We start from the raw sequence: 20321 nt of genomic DNA, 5'->3' as shown, positions 1-20321 counted from the left end.
GCCGGCAGCGAGGCCCCTTCGCGCCACCCGAGGCTCCATGGGACACTGCCACTTCCCTGATGGTGCCAGAAGTCGTGGAACTCTGGCATCCTGGGACTCCCCGCACCCAGACCGGCATACAACCCGCCCCCCTACCGCCACCAGGTTTACCCCCAACCGCAGCCCCAAGGCTGGTGGAGGCCTGCACCAGCAGGCAACCCTGGGCCTGGGAGTTGTGGGAGGACCCCGCGGCGGCGGCGGGGGCGGCTCGGCGGCGGCGGCGGCGGAGGCAGGGGAGGGTGGCGAGGTAGGCGATGGCAACCGCGTGGATGGCGCCAGGGCGGCGATGGCGGCGGCGACAATGGGGGCTTTGACGGTGGGCGCTGGGACACGGGGGCCGATGGCGGCGGCGGTGGCGGCGGGGGCTGGGGAGGGCGTGAGGGCGGTGCTGGCGGCGGAGGCCGGGAGAGCAGAGGCGGGAGACTGAGGGAGTATGGCGATGGTGGCTGCGGGGGTCTGGGGCGGGGGCGGGGGAGATGGCGGTGCTGGAGGCGGGGAGAGCGGAGGAGGGAATTGTGGGAGTACGGATATGGCGGCGGCGGGGGCGGGGACAGGGGCGGGGGCGAGGGCAGTGCTGGCGGGGGGTGTGGGGAGCCCGGTTGTGGCGGTGGCTTTGGCGCAGGCGGCGGTGGCGGCGACCGCGCGTCGGCGAAGGATTCGCGATGACGGCCTGCGGGACCGAAGAGGACTGAGAGGAGGGTGTGCGGGGGAGCCCTGGCACAGGGGCCTGGTGTGCGGCCGGGGCTGCCAGCTTGTAGTGCCGGGCGGCTGACCCTCTGCTGGTCAGGGGGACCTGCGGCTGGCTGGGAGGCTGCAGAGGGGCAAGGGGCGGCAGGGGTTCGGAGGGAGCCACGCCGGAGCGGCGATGCAAAAGGAGATGCTAGCAAAAGCCAACAGGTATTCCCAGGCGGTCTCCCATCCAAGTACTAACCAGGACAGACCCTGCTTAGCTTCCGAGATCAGACGAGATCTGCTGCGTTCAGGGTGGTATGGCCTTAGGCACTGGGACCCGGCTACCGGCACTCCAAGAGCCTGCTCCCGACTTGCCTCCTGAGCGCACGCGCCATGCTGCTGGGCCGCTCGGGTGGCGAGCATGTCTGCCCGAGTGCCTCCCGCCCGCTCCCCGCCTCCTCCGGTCGCCGCTGGTGTGGGCGACGGGCTACTCCTGGCCCGCAGCGAGGCCCCTTCGCGCCCCCCAGTGGCTCCACAGGCCTCTGTCACTTCCCTGACTGTGACATATGTCTGGGCGCCCTGGCATCCTGGGACTCCCCACGCCCGGAATGGCTTTTACCACGCCCCACTACCCCAACCCCTCTCATCCCTCCCCCAGCCCCAAAACCGCACACCCCCCTTGCTGCTCTGCTGTCCCCACCACTCAGGGTCACCGAGGGGGTCGCAGGGTCCTCTCAGTCCCCTCCACCCTACGGACGTGCAACCCTGGCCCTGGCCCTGGCCGGCCCCACCCACTGGCCCAAAGCCAGGGAGAGCCACCCGCGACCAGGGGGCAGCACCTCCAGACTGCCGCCACCCTTCGTCACACAGCCTTCTGTCTGGGCCCTCGCCCCTCATCAGCGACCGGCGTCCCGCCCGATCACTGGTCACTTCACTGGCTACACATCACCTCTCCTGACCCAGGGTGTTGAGAGAGGATGAGAGAAGGCCAGAGACGGAGCAAGAGGTAGGCGGAGAGAGACAGACGGGGACTGTGGGGACAGACTTGCAGAGAGCACTTTCCAGGTTCTGGGCCTCGCGTGGAGGGGTGCTGCGTGGGGGCTGCACGGACATCAGCTGTTACCGCTTGGCCATCAGCTGTTGCCAGTTGGCCATTGGCCACTGGCAGAGCTGCGGTGGCCAAGCTAGGAAGCGCGGATGGTGGACTGCAAATTGCAGAGGGGCGCGGACTGCAGTGGGCCGGCTTGGTGGGTCTGTTGGTTGGCAGAGAATCGGCCGGCAGGTTGGGGATCGGGCGGCTCCGGCTTGCCGTGTCTCCAAGCCAGCTGCCCGTGAGACATGGTGCTATGAGCCCCCTATCCGTGGCTCTGTTGGTGTTCCTTCTTGGCCTCGCCAAATCCTGGGTTCTTGTGCGGGCAGAGGGACTAGAGTCCCCGCAGGACAGGGACCGACAGACAGAACGGGGGGACAGGGGGACCGGGGGACGGGAGGACCGGGGGACAGGGGACCGGGAGACGGGTGTAAGGGGGGGGGACAGGGAGAACGGTGGGACTGTAGGAACCCGGGGCGGGGGTACCGGGGGACGGGGTACCAGGAGATGGGGGAAGGGGGGCAGGGGGACAGGGAGACCATTGGAACTGGGAGAACCGGGGGACGGGGGGTCTGGGAGACGGGGGCATGTGGGACGGGGGGAAGGGGAGACCGGAAGATGGGGGGACGGGAGTACGAGAGGGCCGGGGGGATGGGGGGACTGGGGGATGGGGGACAAGGGGACCGGGGGACCGGGGGGACAGGGCGACTGGGTACTGGGAGACAGTGGGACCAGGGGACGGGGGGACCGGGAGACGGGGGGACACGGTACCAGGGGAAAGGGAGACCGGGGAATTGGGGGACAGGGAGACTGGGGGACTGGGGGACTGGGGGAATGAGAGGACGGTGGGAGGGAGGGACCAGGAGACCGGTGGATGGGGGGACAGGGGTACGAGGGTACTGGGGGAGGAGGGCCATGGGGAGGGGGGGACCGGGAAACGGAGGAACGGGGGACCGTGAGACGGGGGGACCGGGAGTTGGGGGACCTGGGGCTGGGGGACGGGGCGACGGGGGGACCGGGAGACGGAGGGACGGGGGGACTGGCGGGACGGGGGGACCGGGGGACGGGGGGACCGGGGGATGGGGGGACCGGGGCAACGGAGATGGGGGGACCGGGGGAACGGCGGATGGGGGGACCAGGGGACCCTCGGACCGGGGAACCGGAGGTTTGGGGGACCGGGGGATAGGGGACCGGGCGACGGGGTGACCAGGGGCATGAGTGGACTGGGGGGACGGGGGTACCAGTGGACCGGGAGATGGGGGGACCGGGGGACCGGGGACCGGGGGTTGGGGGACTGGGGGACTGGGGGATTAGGGGACCGGGAGACGGGGGACCGGGGGACGGGGGGACCGGGGGACCGGGGGTTGGGGGACTGGGGGATGAGGGGACCGGGAGATGGGGTACCGGGGAACGGGGCGACTAGGAGACGGGGGACCGCGAGACGGGGGACCGGGGACGGGGTGACCGGGAGACGGGACACCGGGAGACGGGAGACTGTGGGACGGGAGGACCGGAAGGCGGGGCGAACGGGGAACTGGGGGATCGGTAGACGGGGGCCAGGGCGATGGGGGAACCGGGGGACTGGGGGACCGGGGGACCAGGGACCGGGGGTTGGGGGTCCAGGGGATGAGGGGACCGGGAGACGGGGGACCTTGGGACCGGGCGACCGGGAGACGGGGGACCGGGAGACGGGGGGATGGGTGTGCAGCCGGACCGGGAGACAGAGGGACAGGGAGATGGGGGGACCGGGGGAAGGGGGTAACACTGGAAGGAGGACCGGGGGACCGGAAGACCGGGTGACCGGGAGACAGGGGACCAGGAGACTGGGGACCGGGAGACTGGGGACCGGGAGACGGGGCGACCGGGGAACGGGGGGACCGGTAGAAGGGCGCCTGGGCGGCGGGGGAACCGGGGAACCGGGGGACCAGGACACGGGGGACCGGGGAACGGGAGACCGGGGGTATGGGGGGACGGGGGGACCAGGCGAAGGAGGGTCGGGGGGACGGGGAGACGTTGGGACTGGGGGACCGGGGGACAGGTGGACCGCGAGACGGAGGACCGGGAGACAGGGGAACGGGGGTCGGGGGACCCGGGGAGGGGGGGACCGGGAGACGAGGGAATGGGGGACGGGTGGACCAGGGGCGTGGGGGGACTGGGGGGACGGGGGAGCGGGGAACGCGGGATGGGGCACTGGGGGGACGGGGGCACCGGGGGACGGGTGGACTTGGAGAGGGTTGATGGGGGTACGGGGGAACAGGGGGATCAGGGGACGGGGGGAACAGGGGACGGGGGCGGGGACCGGAATAGGGGGGATGGTGGAACGTGGGGACGGGGGACCCGGGAGACGGGGGACAGGAAGACGGGGAACCGGGGGAACGGAGACAGGGGTGACGGGGAGACGGGGGTACCGGGGGACGGGGGTACTGCGTGGGGCTGCACTGACATCAGCTGTTACCGCTTGGCCTTCAGCTGTTGCCAGTTGGCCATTGGACACCGGCAGAGCTGCGGTGGCCAAGCTAGGAAGCGCGGATGGTGGACTGCAAATTGCAGAGGGGCGCGGACTGCAGTGGGCCGGCTTGGTGGGTCTGTTGGTTGGCAGAGAATCGGCCGGCAGGTGGGGGATCGGGCGGCTCCGGCTTGCCGTGTCTCCAAGCCAGCCGCCCGTGAGACATGGTGCTATGAGCCCCCTATCCGTGGCTCTGTGGGTGTTCCTTCTTGGCCTCGCCAAATCCTGCGTTCTTGTGCGGGCAGAGGGACTAGAGTCCCCGCAGGACAGGGACAGACAGACAGAACGGGAGGAGGAGTAAGAGGGAGCGAGATGGAAATATACACGTATATGTACATGTATGTGTCTAGACATACAGAGAGACATGGACAGAGACAGAGAAAGAGGGGGCTGGCACGCGGGGAGAGAGCTCCTGAGCCAGAGCCAGAACCCAACAGGCACGTCACAGAGCCAGACAGACATGGGGTGGGGGAGGGTGGGAGGGACGCACATTCGGGTACACGGACTGGGACAGAGGCACTGAGGCTGTGTTGAAGTGGTGGCTTCTCCACCGGAGTGTGGTCGTGCCCGGGGCTGGGCTCCGCCAAGGAGGCATTGCCCTGGCGTTGGCAGTCACCATTGAAGCCACCGGGGCGGGCCGCCAGGGTCTCCGGAGGGCCAGTGGGCTCTGAGCCCCGCCCAGGGACCCGCCCGCGGGAGGAGAGTGGCAGCCCCCAGGCACCCTGGTTGTGAGGATTGTGTGCCTGCGTGCCTGCTCTTCCCTTGTGGCGGTCTCCCCTGGAGTCGATGGCGCGTGGTGTGTTGGGGTGCTGCTCCCGCCGTCCCCTGGTTTGTCCCGGCTCTTTGTGCCCTTTGTGTCGGGGACACCGTGGCCGGCGGGAAGGGAGGGCTCCTGGCTCTTGTGGGAGACGGGAGGGGACGCGCGGGGGTGTGGGGAGAGGTGCCTGCCCGCGGAGACAGAAGACTCCGGTGGGGCGGGGCGGGTGGGCGTCCCGTTTGCCCGAGGACACGCCGAAACTGTGTCTCGGGGCCCAGGGGCAGGCGCAGGGATGGGCGTCCCCTGGGCTCGGGCCGAGGTGCAAAGGACCGGCACGTCCTGGGATGGAGAGAGCCTGGTGGAAGCCTGCGCCGGCAGGCAGCCCTGGGCTTGGGCGTTGGGGGTTGCGGCGGCGGCAGGGTCGGGGAGCGAGAGGGAGCCCTGCGATGGCGGTGGCGGCGGCGGCGACCTAGACGCGGCTGACTGCTGCAGGCTGACGGCCTGCCTCGGCGAAGAGCACTAAGAAGAGGGAGAGGGGGGGGAGCCCTGGCCGACAGGCCTGGTGTGCGGCCGGGGATGCGAGCTTGTAGTGCTGGGCGGCTGTCCCTCCTCTGGCCAGGGGGACCTTCGGCTGGCTGGGCGGCTGCAGGGGTTGCAGAGGGGCGGCAGGGGTTCGGAGGGAGGCACGCCGGGGCGGCGGCGCAAAAGCAGAGGCGAGCAAAAGCCTACAGGTATACCCAGGCGGTCTCCCATCCAAGTACTAACCAGGCCCCTCCCTGCTTAGCTCCCGAGATCAGAGGAGATCGGGCGCGTTCAGGGTGGTATGGCCGTAGACGCTGGGACCCGGCACCCGCGCCCCAAGAGCCTGCTCCCGGCCTGTCTCGTGAGCGCCCGGCATGCAGATGAGCCGCTCCGGTGGCGAGCATCGACCCGCGGGCCGGCTCTGCCAGCACCGCGTCCGCCCCCAGTCCGGCTCCCCGCCTCTTCCGAATGCCCCTGGCGTGGGCGGCGGGCTACTCCTGGCCGGCAGCGAGGCCCCTTCGCGCCACCCGAGGCTCCATGGGACACTGCCACTTCCCTGATGGTGCCAGAAGTCGTGGAACTCTGGCATCCTGGGACTCCCCGCACCCAGACCGGCATACAACCCGCCCCCCTACCGCCACCAGGTTTACCCCCAACCGCAGCCCCAAGGCTGGTGGAGGCCTGCACCAGCAGGCAACCCTGGGCCTGGGAGTTGTGGGAGGACCCCGCGGCGGCGGCGGGGGCGGAGGCAGGGGAGGGTGGCGAGGTAGGCGATGGCAACCGCGTGGATGGCGCCAGGGCGGCGATGGCGGCGGCGACAATGGGGGCTTTGACGGTGGGCGCTGGGACACGGGGGCCGATGGCGGCGGCGGTGGCGGCGGGGGCTGGGGAGGGCGTGAGGGCGGTGCTGGCGGCGGAGGCCGGGAGAGCAGAGGCGGGAGACTGAGGGAGTATGGCGATGGTGGCTGCGGGGGTCTGGGGCGGGGGCGGGGGAGATGGCGGTGCTGGAGGCGGGGAGAGCGGAGGAGGGAATTGTGGGAGTACGGATATGGCGGCGGCGGGGGCGGGGACAGGGGCGGGGGCGAGGGCAGTGCTGGCGGGGGGTGTGGGGAGCCCGGTTGTGGCGGTGGCTTTGGCGCAGGCGGCGGTGGCGGCGACCGCGCGTCGGCGAAGGATTCGCGATGACGGCCTGCGGGACCGAAGAGGACTGAGAGGAGGGTGTGCGGGGGAGCCCTGGCACAGGGGCCTGGTGTGCGGCCGGGGCTGCCAGCTTGTAGTGCCGGGCGGCTGACCCTCTGCTGGTCAGGGGGACCTGCGGCTGGCTGGGAGGCTGCAGAGGGGCAAGGGGCGGCAGGGGTTCGGAGGGAGCCACGCCGGAGCGGCGATGCAAAAGGAGATGCTAGCAAAAGCCAACAGGTATTCCCAGGCGGTCTCCCATCCAAGTACTAACCAGGACAGACCCTGCTTAGCTTCCGAGATCAGACGAGATCTGCTGTGTTCAGGGTGGTATGGCCTTAGGCACTGGGACCCGGCTACCGGCACTCCAAGAGCCTGCTCCCGACTTGCCTCCTGAGCGCACGCGCCATGCTGCTGGGCCGCTCGGGTGGCGAGCATGTCTGCCCGAGTGCCTCCCGCCCGCTCCCCGCCTCCTCCGGTCGCCGCTGGTGTGGGCGACGGGCTACTCCTGGCCCGCAGCGAGGCCCCTTCGCGCCCCCCAGTGGCTCCACAGGCCTCTGTCACTTCCCTGACTGTGACATATGTCTGGGCGCCCTGGCATCCTGGGACTCCCCACGCCCGGAATGGCTTTTACCACGCCCCACTAACCCAACCCCTCTCATCCCTCCCCCAGCCCCAAAACCGCACACCCCCCTTGCTGCTCTGCTGTCCCCACCACTCAGGGTCACCGAGGGGGTCGCAGGGTCCTCTCAGTCCCCTCCACCCTAGGGACGTGCAACCCTGGCCCTGGCCCTGGCCGGCCCCACCCACTGGCCCAAAGCCAGGGAGAGCCACCCGCGACCAGGGGGCAGCACCTCCAGACTGCCGCCACCCTTCGTCACACAGCCTTCTGTCTGGGCCCTCGCCCCTCATCAGCGACCGGCGTCCCGCCCGATCACTGGTCACTTCACTGGCTACACATCACCTCTCCTGACCCAGGGTGTTGAGAGAGGATGAGAGAAGGCCAGAGACGGAGCAAGAGGTAGGCGGAGAGAGACAGACGGGGACTGTGGGGACAGACTTGCAGAGAGCACTTTCCAGGTTCTGGGCCTCGCGTGGAGGGGTGCTGCGTGGGGGCTGCATGGACATCAGCTGTTACCGCTTGGCCATCAGCTGTTGCCAGTTGGCCATTGGCCACTGGCAGAGCTGCGGTGGCCAAGCTAGGAAGCGCGGATGGTGGACTGCAAATTGCAGAGGGGCGCGGACTGCAGTGGGCCGGCTTGGTGGGTCTGTTGGTTGGCAGAGAATCGGCCGGCAGGTTGGGGATCGGGCGGCTCCGGCTTGCCATGTCTCCAAGCCAGCTGCCCGTGAGACATGGTGCTATGAGCCCCCTATCCGTGGCTCTGTTGGTGTTCCTTCTTGGCCTCGCCAAATCCTGGGTTCTTGTGCGGGCAGAGGGACTAGAGTCCCCGCAGGACAGGGACCGACAGACAGAACGGGGGGACAGGGGGACCGGGGGACGGGAGGACCGGGGGACAGGGGACCGGGAGACGGGTGTAAGGGGGGGGGACAGGGAGAACGGTGGGACTGTAGGAACCCGGGGCGGGGGTACCGGGGGATGGGGTACCAGGAGATGGGGGAAGGGGGGCAGGGGGACAGGGAGACCGTTGGAACTGGGAGAACCGGGGGACGGGGGGTCTGGGAGACGGGGGCATGTGGGACGGGGGGAAGGGGTGACCGGAAGATGGGGGGACGGGAGTACGAGAGGGCCGGGGGGACGGGGGGACTGGGGGATGGGGGGACAAGGGGACCGGGGGACCCGGGGGACAGGGGGACTGGGTACTGGGAGACAGTGGGACCAGGGGTTGGGGGGAACGGGAGACGGGGGGACACGGTACCAGGGGAAAGGGAGACCGGGGAATTGGGGGACAGGGAGACTGGGGGACTGGGGGACTGGGGGAATGAGAGGACGGTGGGACTGCCGGACGGTGGGACGGAGGGACCAGGAGACCGGTGGATGGGGGGACAGGGATACGAGGGTACGGGGGGACGAGGGACATGGGGAGGGGGGGACCGGGAAACGGAGGAACGGGGGACCGTGAGACGGGGGGACCGGGAGATGGGGGACCTGGGGCCGGGGGGACGGGGAGACGTCGGGACCGGGGGCCGAGGGACGGGGCGACGGGGGGACCGGGAGACGGAGGGACAGGGGGACTGGAGGGACGGGGGGACCGGGGGACGGGGGGACCGGAGGACTGGGGGACCGGGGCAACAGAGACGGGGGGACTGGGGGAACGGCGGATGGGGGGACCAGGGGACCCGCGGACCGGGGGACCGGAGTTTGGGGGGACCGGGGGATAGTGGACCGGGCGATGGGGTGACGAGGGGCATGAGTGGACTGGAGGGACGGGGGTACCAGTGGACCGGGAGATGGGGGGACCGGGGGACCGGGGAACGGGGGTTGGGGGACTGGGGAATGAGGGGACCGGGAGACGCGGACCGGGGGACGGGGGGACCGGGGGACCGGGGGTTGCGGGACTGGGGGATGAGGAGACCGGGAGATGGGGTACCGGGGAACGGGGCGACTAGGAGACGTGGGACCGCGAGACGGGGGACCGGGGACGGGGTGACCGGGAGATGGGACAACGGGAGACGGGAGACTGTGGGATGGGAGGACCGGAAGATGGGGCGAACGGGGAACTGGGGGATCGGTAGACGGGGGCCAGGGCGATGGGGGAACCGGGGGACTGGGGGACCGGGGGACCAGGGACCGGGGGTTTTGGGTCCAGGGGATGAGGGGACCGGGAGACGGGGAACCGGGGGACCGGGCGACCGGGAGACGGGGGATCGGGAGTCGGGGGGATGGGTGTGCGGCCGGACCGGGAGACAGAGGGACAGGGAGATGGGGGGACCGGGGGACCGGGGGAAGGGGGTAACACTGGACGGAGGACCGGGGGACCGGAAGACCGGGCGACCGGGAGACAGGGGACCGGGAGACTGGGGACCGGGACACGGGGCGACCGGGGAACGGGGGGACCGGTAGAAGGGCGCCTGGGCGCCGGGGGAAACGGGGGACCGGGGGACCAGGAGACGGGGGACCGGGGAACGGGAGACCGGGGGTATGGGGGGACGGGGGTACCAGGCGAAGGAGGGACGGGGGGACGGGGAGACGTTGGGACTGGGGGACCGGGGGACAGGTGGACCGCGAGACGGAGGACCGGGAGACGGGGGAACGGGGGTCGGGGGACCCGGGGAGGGGGGGACCGGGAGACGAGGGAATGGGGGACGGGTGGACCAGGGGCGTGGGGGGACTGGGGGGACGGGGGAGCGGGGAACGCGGGATGGGGCACTGGGGGGAACGGGGGCACCGGGGGACGGGTGGACTGGGAGAGGGTTGATGGGGGTACGGGGGAACAGGGGGATCAGGGGACGGGGGGAACAGGGGACGGGGGGGGGACCGGAATAGGGGGGATGGTGGAACGTGGGGACGGGGGACCCGGGAGACGGGGGACAGGAAGACGGGGAACCGGGGGAACGGAGACAGGGGTGACGGGGAGACGGGGGTACCGGGGGACGGGGGTACTGCGTGGGGCTGCACTGACATCAGCTGTTACCGCTTGGCCTTCAGCTGTTGCCAGTTGGCCATTGGACACCGGCAGAGCTGCGGTGGCCAAGCTAGGAAGCGCGGATGGTGGACTGCAAATTGCAGAGGGGCGCGGACTGCAGTGGGCCGGCTTGGTGGGTCTGTTGGTTGGCAGAGAATCGGCCGGCAGGTGGGGGATCGGGCGGCTCCGGCTTGCCGTGTCTCCAAGCCAGCCGCCCGTGAGACATGGTGCTATGAGCCCCCTATCCGTGGCTCTGTGGGTGTTCCTTCTTGGCCTCGCCAAATCCTGCGTTCTTGTGCGGGCAGAGGGACTAGAGTCCCCGCAGGACAGGGACAGACAGACAGAACGGGAGGAGGAGTAAGAGGGAGCGAGATGGAAATATACACGTATATGTACATGTATGTGTCTAGACATACAGAGAGACATGGACAGAGACAGAGAAAGAGGGGGCTGGCACGCGGGGAGAGAGCTCCTGAGCCAGAGCCAGAACCCAACAGGCACGTCACAGAGCCAGACAGACATGGGGTGGGGGAGGGTGGGAGGGACGCACATTCGGGTACACGGACTGGGACAGAGGCACTGAGGCTGTGTTGAAGTGGTGGCTTCTCCACCGGAGTGTGGTCGTGCCCGGGGCTGGGCTCCGCCAAGGAGGCATTGCCCTGGCGTTGGCAGTCACCATTGAAGCCACCGGGGCGGGCCGCCAGGGTCTCCGGAGGGCCAGTGGGCTCTGAGCCCCGCCCAGGGACCCGCCCGCGGGAGGAGAGTGGCAGCCCCCAGGCACCCTGGTTGTGAGGATTGTGTGCCTGCGTGCCTGCTCTTCCCTTGTGGCGGTCTCCCCTGGAGTCGATGGCGCGTGGTGTGTTGGGGTGCTGCTCCCGCCGTCCCCTGGTTTGTCCCGGCTCTTTGTGCCCTTTGTGTCGGGGACACCGTGGCCGGCGGGAAGGGAGGGCTCCTGGCTCTTGTGGGAGACGGGAGGGGACGCGCGGGGGTGTGGGGAGAGGTGCCTGCCCGCGGAGACAGAAGACTCCGGTGGGGCGGGGCGGGTGGGCGTCCCGTTTGCCCGAGGACACGCCGAAACTGTGTCTCGGGGCCCAGGGGCAGGCGCAGGGATGGGCGTCCCCTGGGCTCGGGCCGAGGTGCAAAGGACCGGCACGTCCTGGGATGGAGAGAGCCTGGTGGAAGCCTGCGCCGGCAGGCAGCCCTGGGCTTGGGCGTTGGGGGTTGCGGCGGCGGCAGGGTCGGGGAGCGAGAGGGAGCCCTGCGATGGCGGTGGCGGCGGCGGCGACCTAGACGCGGCTGACTGCTGCAGGCTGACGGCCTGCCTCGGCGAAGAGCACTAAGAAGAGGGAGAGGGGGGGGAGCCCTGGCCGACAGGCCTGGTGTGCGGCCGGGGATGCGAGCTTGTAGTGCTGGGCGGCTGTCCCTCCTCTGGCCAGGGGGACCTTCGGCTGGCTGGGCGGCTGCAGGGGTTGCAGAGGGGCGGCAGGGGTTCGGAGGGAGGCACGCCGGGGCGGCGGCGCAAAAGCAGAGGCGAGCAAAAGCCTACAGGTATACCCAGGCGGTCTCCCATCCAAGTACTAACCAGGCCCCTCCCTGCTTAGCTCCCGAGATCAGAGGAGATCGGGCGCGTTCAGGGTGGTATGGCCGTAGACGCTGGGACCCGGCACCCGCGCCCCAAGAGCCTGCTCCCGGCCTGTCTCGTGAGCGCCCGGCATGCAGATGAGCCGCTCCGGTGGCGAGCATCGACCCGCGGGCCGGCTCTGCCAGCACCGCGTCCGCCCCCAGTCCGGCTCCCCGCCTCTTCCGAATGCCCCTGGCGTGGGCGGCGGGCTACTCCTGGCCGGCAGCGAGGCCCCTTCGCGCCACCCGAGGCTCCATGGGACACTGCCACTTCCCTGATGGTGCCAGAAGTCGTGGAACTCTGGCATCCTGGGACTCCCCGCACCCAGACCGGCATACAACCCGCCCCCCTACCGCCACCAGGTTTACCCCCAACCGCAGCCCCAAGGCTGGTGGAGGCCTGCACCAGCAGGCAACCCTGGGCCTGGGAGTTGTGGGAGGACCCCGCGGCGGCGGCGGGGGCGGAGGCAGGGGAGGGTGGCGAGGTAGGCGATGGCAACCGCGTGGATGGCGCCAGGGCGGCGATGGCGGCGGCGACAATGGGGGCTTTGACGGTGGGCGCTGGGACACGGGGGCCGATGGCGGCGGCGGTGGCGGCGGGGGCTGGGGAGGGCGTGAGGGCGGTGCTGGCGGCGGAGGCCGGGAGAGCAGAGGCGGGAGACTGAGGGAGTATGGCGATGGTGGCTGCGGGGGTCTGGGGCGGGGGCGGGGGAGATGGAGGTGCTGGAGGCGGGGAGAGCGGAGGAGGGAATTGTGGGAGTACGGATATGGCGGCGGCGGGGTCGGGGTGGGGGAGAGGGCAGCACTGGTGGCGGAGATGGGGAGCGCGGTGCTGGTGGCCGAGGTGGGGAGAGCACAGGAGGGAGTTTGAGGGAGTTTGGCCGTGGCGGCGGCGGGGGCGGGGACAGGGGCGGGGGCGAGGGCAGCGCTGGCGGGGGGTGTGGGGAGCCCGGTTGTGGCGGTGGCTTTGGCGCAGGCGGCGGTGGCGGCGACCGCGCGTCGGCGAAGGATTCGCGATGACGGCCTGCGGGACCGAAGAGGACTGAGAGGAGGGTGTGCGGGGGAGCCCTGGCACAGGGGCCTGGTGTGCGGCCGGGGCTGCCAGCTTGTAGTGCCGGGCGGCTGACCCTCTGCTGGTCAGGGGGACCTGCGGCTGGCTGGGAGGCTGCAGAGGGGCAAGGGGCGGCAGGGGTTCGGAGGGAGCCACGCCGGAGCGGCGATGCAAAAGGAGACGCTAGCAAAAGCCAACAGGTATTCCCAGGCGGTCTCCCATCCAAGTACTAACCAGGACAGACCCTGCTTAGCTTCCGAGATCAGACGAGATCTGCTGCGTTCAGGGTGGTATGGCCTTAGGCACTGGGACCCGGCTACCGGCACTCCAAGAGCCTGCTCCCGACTTGCCTCCTGAGCGCACGCGCCATGCTGCTGGGCCGCTCGGGTGGCGAGCATGTCTGCCCGAGTGCCTCCCGCCCGCTCCCCGCCTCCTCCGGTCGCCGCTGGTGTGGGCGACGGGATACTCCTGGCCCGCAGCGAGGCCCCTTCGCGCCCCCCAGTGGCTCCACAGGCCTCTGTCACTTCCCTGACTGTGACATATGTCTGGGCGCCCTGGCATCCTGGGACTCCCCACGCCCGGAATGGCTTTTACCACGCCCCCCTACCCCAACCCCTCTCATCCCCCCCCCAGCCCCACAAAAGCACAACCCCTTGCTGCTGTGCTGTCCCCCCACTCAGGGCCACCGAGGGGGTCGCAGGGTCCTCTCAGTCCCCTCCACCCTAGGGACGTGCAACCCAGGCCCTGGCCCTGGCCGGCCCCACCCACTGGCCCAAAGCCAGGGAGAGCCACCCGCCACCAGGGGGCAGCACCTCCAGACTGCCGCCACCCTTCGTCACACAGCCTTCTGTCTGGGCCCTCGCCCCTCATCAGCGACCGGCGTCCCGCCCGATCACTGGTCACTTCACTGGCTACACATCACCTCTCCTGACCCAGGGTGTTGAGAGAGAGGATGAGAGAAGGCCAGAGACGGAGCAAGAGGTAGGCGGAGAGGGACAGACGGGGACTGTGGGGACAGACTTGCAGAGAGCACTTTCCAGGCTCTGGGCCTCGCGTGGAGGGGTGCTGCGTGGGGGCTGCACGGACATCAGCTGTTACCGCTTGGCCATCAGCTGTTGCCAGTTGGACATTGGCCACCGGCAGAGCTGCGGTGGCCAAGCTAGGAAGCGCGGATGGTGGACTGCAAATTGCAGAGGGGCGCGGACTGAAGTGGGCCGGCTTGGTGGGTCTGTTGGTTGGCAGAGAATCGGCCGGCAGGTTGGGGATCGGGCGGCTCCGGCTTGCTGTGTCTCCAAGCCAGCCGCCCGTGAGACATGGTGCTATGAGCCCCCTATCCGTGGCTCTGTTGGTGTTCCTTCTTGGCCTCGCCAAATCCTGGGTTCTTGTGCGGGCAGAGGGACTAGAGTCCCCGCAGGACTGGGATCGACAGACAGAACGGGGGGACAGGGGGACCGGGGGACGGGAGGACCGGGGGACAGGGGACCGGGAGACGGGTGTAAGGGGGGGGGACAGGGAGAACCGTGGGACTGTAGGAACCCGGGGCGGGGGTACCGGGGGACGGGGTACCAGGAGATGGGGGAAGGGGGGTAGGGGGACAGGGAGACCGTTGGAACTGGGAGAACCGGGGGACGGGGGGTCTGGGAGACGGGGGCATGTGGGACGGGGGGAAGGGGTGACCGGAAGATGGGGGGACGGGAGTACGTGAGGGCCGGGGGGACGGGGGGACTGGGGGATGGGGGGACAAGGGGACCGGGGGACCCGGGGGACAGGGGGACTGGGTACTGGGAGACAGTGGGACCAGGGGTCGGGGGGAACGGGAGACGGGGGGACACGGTACCAGGGGAAAGGGAGACCGGGGAATTGGGGGACAGGGAGACTGGGGGACTGGGGGACTGGGGGAATGAGAGGACGGTGGGACTGCCGGACGGTGGGACGGAGGGACCAGGAGACCGGTGGATGGGGGGACAGGGATACGAGGGTACTGGGGGACGAGGGACATGGGGAGGGGGGGACCGGGAAACGGAGGAACGGGGGACCGTGAGACGGGGGGACCGGGAGATGGGGGACCTGGGGCCGGGGGGACGGGGAGACGTCGGGACCGGGGGCCGAGGGACGGGGCGACGGGGGGACCGGGAGACGGAGGGACAGGGGGACTGGAGGGACGGGGGGACCGGGGGACGGGGGGACCGGAGGACTGGGGGACCGGGGCAACAGAGACGGGGGGACTGGGGGAACGGCGGATGGGGGGACCAGGGGACCCGCGGACCGGGGGACCGGAGTTTGGGGGGACCGGGGGATAGTGGACCGGGCGATGGGGTGACGAGGGGCATGAGTGGACTGGAGGGACGGGGGTACCAGTGGACCGGGAGATGGGGGGACCGGGGGACCGGGGAACGGGGGTTGGGGGACTGGGGAATGAGGGGACCGGGAGACGCGGACCGGGGGACGGGGGGACCGGGGGACCGGGGGTTGCGGGACTGGGGGATGAGGAGACCGGGAGATGGGGTACCGGGGAACGGGGCGACTAGGAGACGTGGGACCGCGAGACGGGGGACCAGGGACGGGGTGACCGGGAGATGGGACAACGGGAGACGGGAGACTGTGGGATGGGAGGACCGGAAGACGGGGCGAACGGGGAACTGGGGGATCGGTAGACGGGGGCCAGGGCGATGGGGGAACCGGGGGACTGGGGGACCGGGGGACCAGGGACCGGGGGTTTTGGGTCCAGGGGATGAGGGGACCGGGAGACGGGGAACCGGGGGACCGGGCGACCGGGAGACGGGGGATCGGGAGTCGGGGGGATGGGTGTGCGGCCGGACCGGGAGACAGAGGGACAGGGAGATGGGGGGACCGGGGGACCGGGGGAAGGGGGTAACACTGGACGGAGGACCGGGGGACCGGAAGACCGGGCGACCGGGAGACAGGGGACCGGGAGACTGGGGACCGGGACACGGGGCGACCGGGGAACGGGGGGACCGGTAGAAGGGCGCCTGGGCGCCGGGGGAAACGGGGGACCGGGGGACCAGGAGACGGGGGACCGGGGAACGGGAGACCGGGGGTATGGGGGGACGGGGGTACCAGGCGAAGGAGGGACGGGGGGACGGGGAGACGTTGGGACTGGGGGACCGGGGGACAGGTGGACCGCGAGACGGAGGACCGGGAGACGGGGGAACGGGGGTCGGGGGACCCGGGGAGGGGGGGACCGGGAGACGAGGGAATGGGGGACGGGTGGACCAGGGGCGTGGGGGGACTGGGGGGACGGGGGAGCGGGGAACGCGGGATGGGGCACTGGGGGGAACGGGGGCACCGGGGGACGGGTGGACTGGGAGAGGGTTGATGGGGGTACGGGGGAACAGGGGGATCAGGGGACGGGGGGAACAGGGGACGGGGGGGGGGACCGGAATAGGGGGGATGGTGGAACGTGGGGACGGGGGACCCGGGAGACGGGGGACAGGAAGACGGGGAACCGGGGGAACGGAGACAGGGGTGACGGGGAGACGGGGGTACCGGGGGACGGGGGTACTGCGTGGGGCTGCACTGACATCAGCTGTTACCGCTTGGCCTTCAGCTGTTGCCAGTTGGCCATTGGACACCGGCAGAGCTGCGGTGGCCAAGCTAGGAAGCGCGGATGGTGGACTGCAAATTGCAGAGGGGCGCGGACTGCAGTGGGCCGGCTTGGTGGGTCTGTTGGTTGGCAGAGAATCGGCCGGCAGGTGGGGGATCGGGCGGCTCCGGCTTGCCGTGTCTCCAAGCCAGCCGCCCGTGAGACATGGTGCTATGAGCCCCCTATCCGTGGCTCTGTGGGTGTTCCTTCTTGGCCTCGCCAAATCCTGCGTTCTTGTGCGGGCAGAGGGACTAGAGTCCCCGCAGGACAGGGACAGACAGACAGAACGGGAGGAGGAGTAAGAGGGAGCGAGATGGAAATATACACGTATATGTACATGTATGTGTCTAGACATACAGAGAGACATGGACAGAGACAGAGAAAGAGGGGGCTGGCACGCGGGGAGAGAGCTCCTGAGCCAGAGCCAGAACCCAACAGGCACGTCACAGAGCCAGACAGACATGGGGTGGGGGAGGGTGGGAGGGACGCACATTCGGGCACACGGACTGGGACAGACGCACTGAGGCTGTGTTGAAGTGGTGGCTTCTCCACCGGAGTGTGGTCGTGCCCGGGGCTGGGCTCCGCCAAGGAGGCATTGCCCTGGCGTTGGCAGTCACCATTGAAGCCCCCGGGGCGGGCCGCCAGGGTCTCCGGAGGGCCAGTGGGCTCTGAGCCCCGCCCAGGGACCCGCCCGCGGGAGGAGAGTGGCAGCCCCCAGGCACCCTGGTTGTGAGGATTGTGTGCCTGCGTGCCTGCTCTTCCCTTGTGGCGGTCTCCCCTGGAGTCGATGGCGCGTGGTGTGTTGGGGTGCTGCTCCCGCCGTCCCCTGGTTTGTCCCGGCTCTTTGTGCCCTTTGTGTCGGGGACACCGTGGCCGGCGGGAAGGGAGGGCTCCTGGCTCTTGTGGGAGACGGGAGGGGACGCGCGGGGGTGTGGGGAGAGGTGCCTGCCCGCGGAGACAGAAGACTCCGGTGGGGCGGGGCGGGTGGGCGTCCCGTTTGCCCGAGGACACGCCGAAACTGTGTCTCGGGGCCCAGGGGCAGGCGCAGGGATGGGCGTCCCCTGGGCTCGGGCCGAGGTGCAAAGGACCGGCACGTCCTGGGATGGAGAGAGCCTGGTGGAAGCCTGCGCCGGCAGGCAGCCCTGGGCTTGGGCGTTGGGGGTTGCGGCGGCGGCAGGGTCGGGGAGCGAGAGGGAGCCCTGCGATGGCGGTGGCGGCGGCGGCGACCTAGACGCGGCTGACTGCTGCAGGCTGACGGCCTGCCTCGGCGAAGAGCACTAAGAAGAGGGGGGGGGGAGCCCTGGCCGACAGGCCTGGTGTGCGGCCGGGGATGCGAGCTTGTAGTGCTGGGCGGCTGTCCCTCCTCTGGCCAGGGGGACCTTCGGCTGGCTGGGCGGCTGCAGGGGTTGCAGAGGGGCAAGGGGCGGCAGGGATTCGGAGGGAGGCACGCCGGGGCGGCGGCGCAAAAGGAGAGGCGAGCGAAAGCCTACAGGTATTCCCAGGCGGTCTCCCATCCAAGTACTAACCAGGCCCCTCCCTGCTTAGCTCCCGAGATCAGAGGAGATCGGGCGCGTTCAGGGTGGTATGGCCGTAGACGCTGGGACCCGGCTCCCGCGCCCCAAGAGCCTGCTCCCGGCCTGTCTCGTGAGCGCCCGGCATGCAGATGAGCCGCTCCGGTGGCGAGCATCGACCCGCGGGCCGGCTCTGCCAGCACCGCGTCCGCCCCCAGTCCGGCTCCCCGCCTCTTCCGAATGCCCCTGGCGTGGGCGGCGGGCTACTCCTGGCCGGCAGCGAGGCCCCTTCGCGCCACCCGAGGCTCCATGGGACACTGCCACTTCCCTGATGGTGCCAGAAGTCGTGGAACTCTGGCATCCTGGGACTCCCCGCACCCAGACCGGCATACAACCCGCCCCCCTACCGCCACCAGGTTTACCCCCAACCGCAGCCCCAAGGCTGGTGGAGGCCTGCACCAGCAGGCAACCCTGGGCCTGGGAGTTGTGGGAGGACCCCGTGGCGGCGGCGGGGGCGGCTGCGGCGGCGGCGGCGGAGGCAGGGGAGGGTGGCGAGGTAGGCGATGGCAACCGCGTGGATGGCGCCAGGGCGGCGATGGCGGCGGCGACAATGGGGGCTTTGACGGTGGGCGCTGGGACACGGGGGCCGATGGCGGCGGCGGTGGCGGCGGGGGCTGGGGAGGGCGTGAGGGCGGTGCTGGCGGCGGAGGCCGGGAGAGCAGAGGCGGGAGACTGAGGGAGTATGGCGATGGTGGCTGAGGGGGTCTGGGGCGGGGGCGGGGGAGATGGCGGTGCTGGAGGCGGGGAGAGCGGAGGAGGGAATTGTGGGAGTACGGATATGGCGGCGGCGGGGGCGGGGTGGGGGAGAGGGCAGCACTGGTGGCGGAGATGGGGAGCGCGGTGCTGGCGGCCGAGGTGGGGAGAGCACAGGAGGGAGTTTGAGGGAGTTTGGCCGTGGCGGCGGCGGGGGCGGGGACAGGGGCGGGGGCGAGGGCAGCGCTGGCGGGGGGTGTGGGGAGCCCGGTTGTGGCGGTGGCTTTGGCGCAGGCGGCGGTGGCGGCGACCGCGCGTCGGCGAAGGATTCGCGATGACGGCCTGCGGGACCGAAGAGGACTGAGAGGAGGGTGTGCGGGGGAGCCCTGGCACAGGGGCCTGGTGTGCGGCCGGGGCTGCCAGCTTGTAGTGCCGGGCAGCTGACCCTCTGCTGGTCAGGGGGACCTGCGGCTGGCTGGGAGGCTGCAGAGGGGCAAGGGGCGGCAGGGGTTCGGAGGGAGCCACGCCGGAGCGGCGATGCAAAAGGAGATGCTAGCAAAAGCCAACAGGTATTCCCAGGCGGTCTCCCATCCAAGTACTAACCAGGAGAGACCCTGCTTAGCTTCCGAGATCAGACGAGATCTGCTGCGTTCAGGGTGGTATGGCCTTAGGCACTGGGACCCGGCTACCTGCACTCCAAGAGCCTGCTCCCGACTTGCCTCCTGAGCGCACGCGCCATGCTGCTGGGCCGCTCGGGTGGCGAGCATGTCTGCCCGAGTGCCTCCCGCCCGCTCCCCGCCTCCTCCGGTCGCCGCTGGTGTGGGCGACGGGCTACTCCTGGCCCGCAGCGAGGCCCCCTCGCGCCCCCCAGTGGCTCCACAGGCCTCTGTCACTTCCCTGACTGTGACATATGTCTGGGCGCCCTGGCATCCTGGGACTCCCCACGCCCGGAATGGCTTTTACCACGCCCCCCTACCCCAACCCCTCTCATCCCCCCCCAAGCCCCACAAAAGCACAACCCCTTGCTGCTGTGCTGTCCCCCCACTCAGGGCCACCGAGGGGGTCGAAGGGTCCTCTCAGTCCCCTCCACCCTAGGGACATGCAACCCAGGCCCTGGCCCTGGCCGGCCCCACCCACTGGCCCAAAGCCAGGGAGAGCCACCCGCCACCAGGGGGCAGCACCTCCAGACTGCCGCCACCCTTCGTCACACAGCCTTCTGTCTGGGCCCTCGCCCCTCATCAGCGACCGGCGTCCCGCCCGATCATGGTCACTTCACTGGCTACACATCACCTCTCCTGACCCAGGGTGTTGAGAGAGAGGATGAGAGAAGGCCAGAGACGGAGCAAGAGGTAGGCGGAGATAGACAGACGGGGACTGTGGGGACAGACTTGCAGAGAGCACTTTCCAGGCTCTGGGCCTCGCGTGGAGGGGTGCTG

General features: G+C 70.4%; 6 pseudogenes; all 6 read right to left on the bottom strand.

The window, feature by feature from the left end:
* Positions 1-920: 920 nt before the first annotated feature.
* Positions 921-1040, bottom strand: LOC148757044 (5S ribosomal RNA; annotated as a pseudogene).
* A 4739-nt stretch (positions 1041-5779) lies between these two features.
* Positions 5780-5899, bottom strand: LOC148757043 (5S ribosomal RNA; annotated as a pseudogene).
* Positions 5900-6986: 1087 nt separating this feature from the next.
* LOC148757042 (5S ribosomal RNA) lies at positions 6987-7106 on the bottom strand (annotated as a pseudogene).
* Positions 7107-11878: 4772 nt separating this feature from the next.
* Positions 11879-11998, bottom strand: LOC148757041 (5S ribosomal RNA; annotated as a pseudogene).
* A 1203-nt stretch (positions 11999-13201) lies between these two features.
* Positions 13202-13321, bottom strand: LOC148757040 (5S ribosomal RNA; annotated as a pseudogene).
* A 4776-nt stretch (positions 13322-18097) lies between these two features.
* Positions 18098-18217, bottom strand: LOC148757039 (5S ribosomal RNA; annotated as a pseudogene).
* Between the last annotated feature and the right edge of the window lie 2104 nt (positions 18218-20321).

Source organism: Rhinolophus sinicus, chromosome 10 (genome assembly GCF_057876585.1).
Source record: "Rhinolophus sinicus isolate RSI-liver-muscle chromosome 10, RSI-T2T, whole genome shotgun sequence".
NCBI lineage: Eukaryota > Metazoa > Chordata > Mammalia > Chiroptera > Rhinolophidae > Rhinolophus > Rhinolophus sinicus.
Note: the sequence above shows the minus strand (reverse complement) of the source record. Positions and strands in the feature narration are given on the sequence as shown.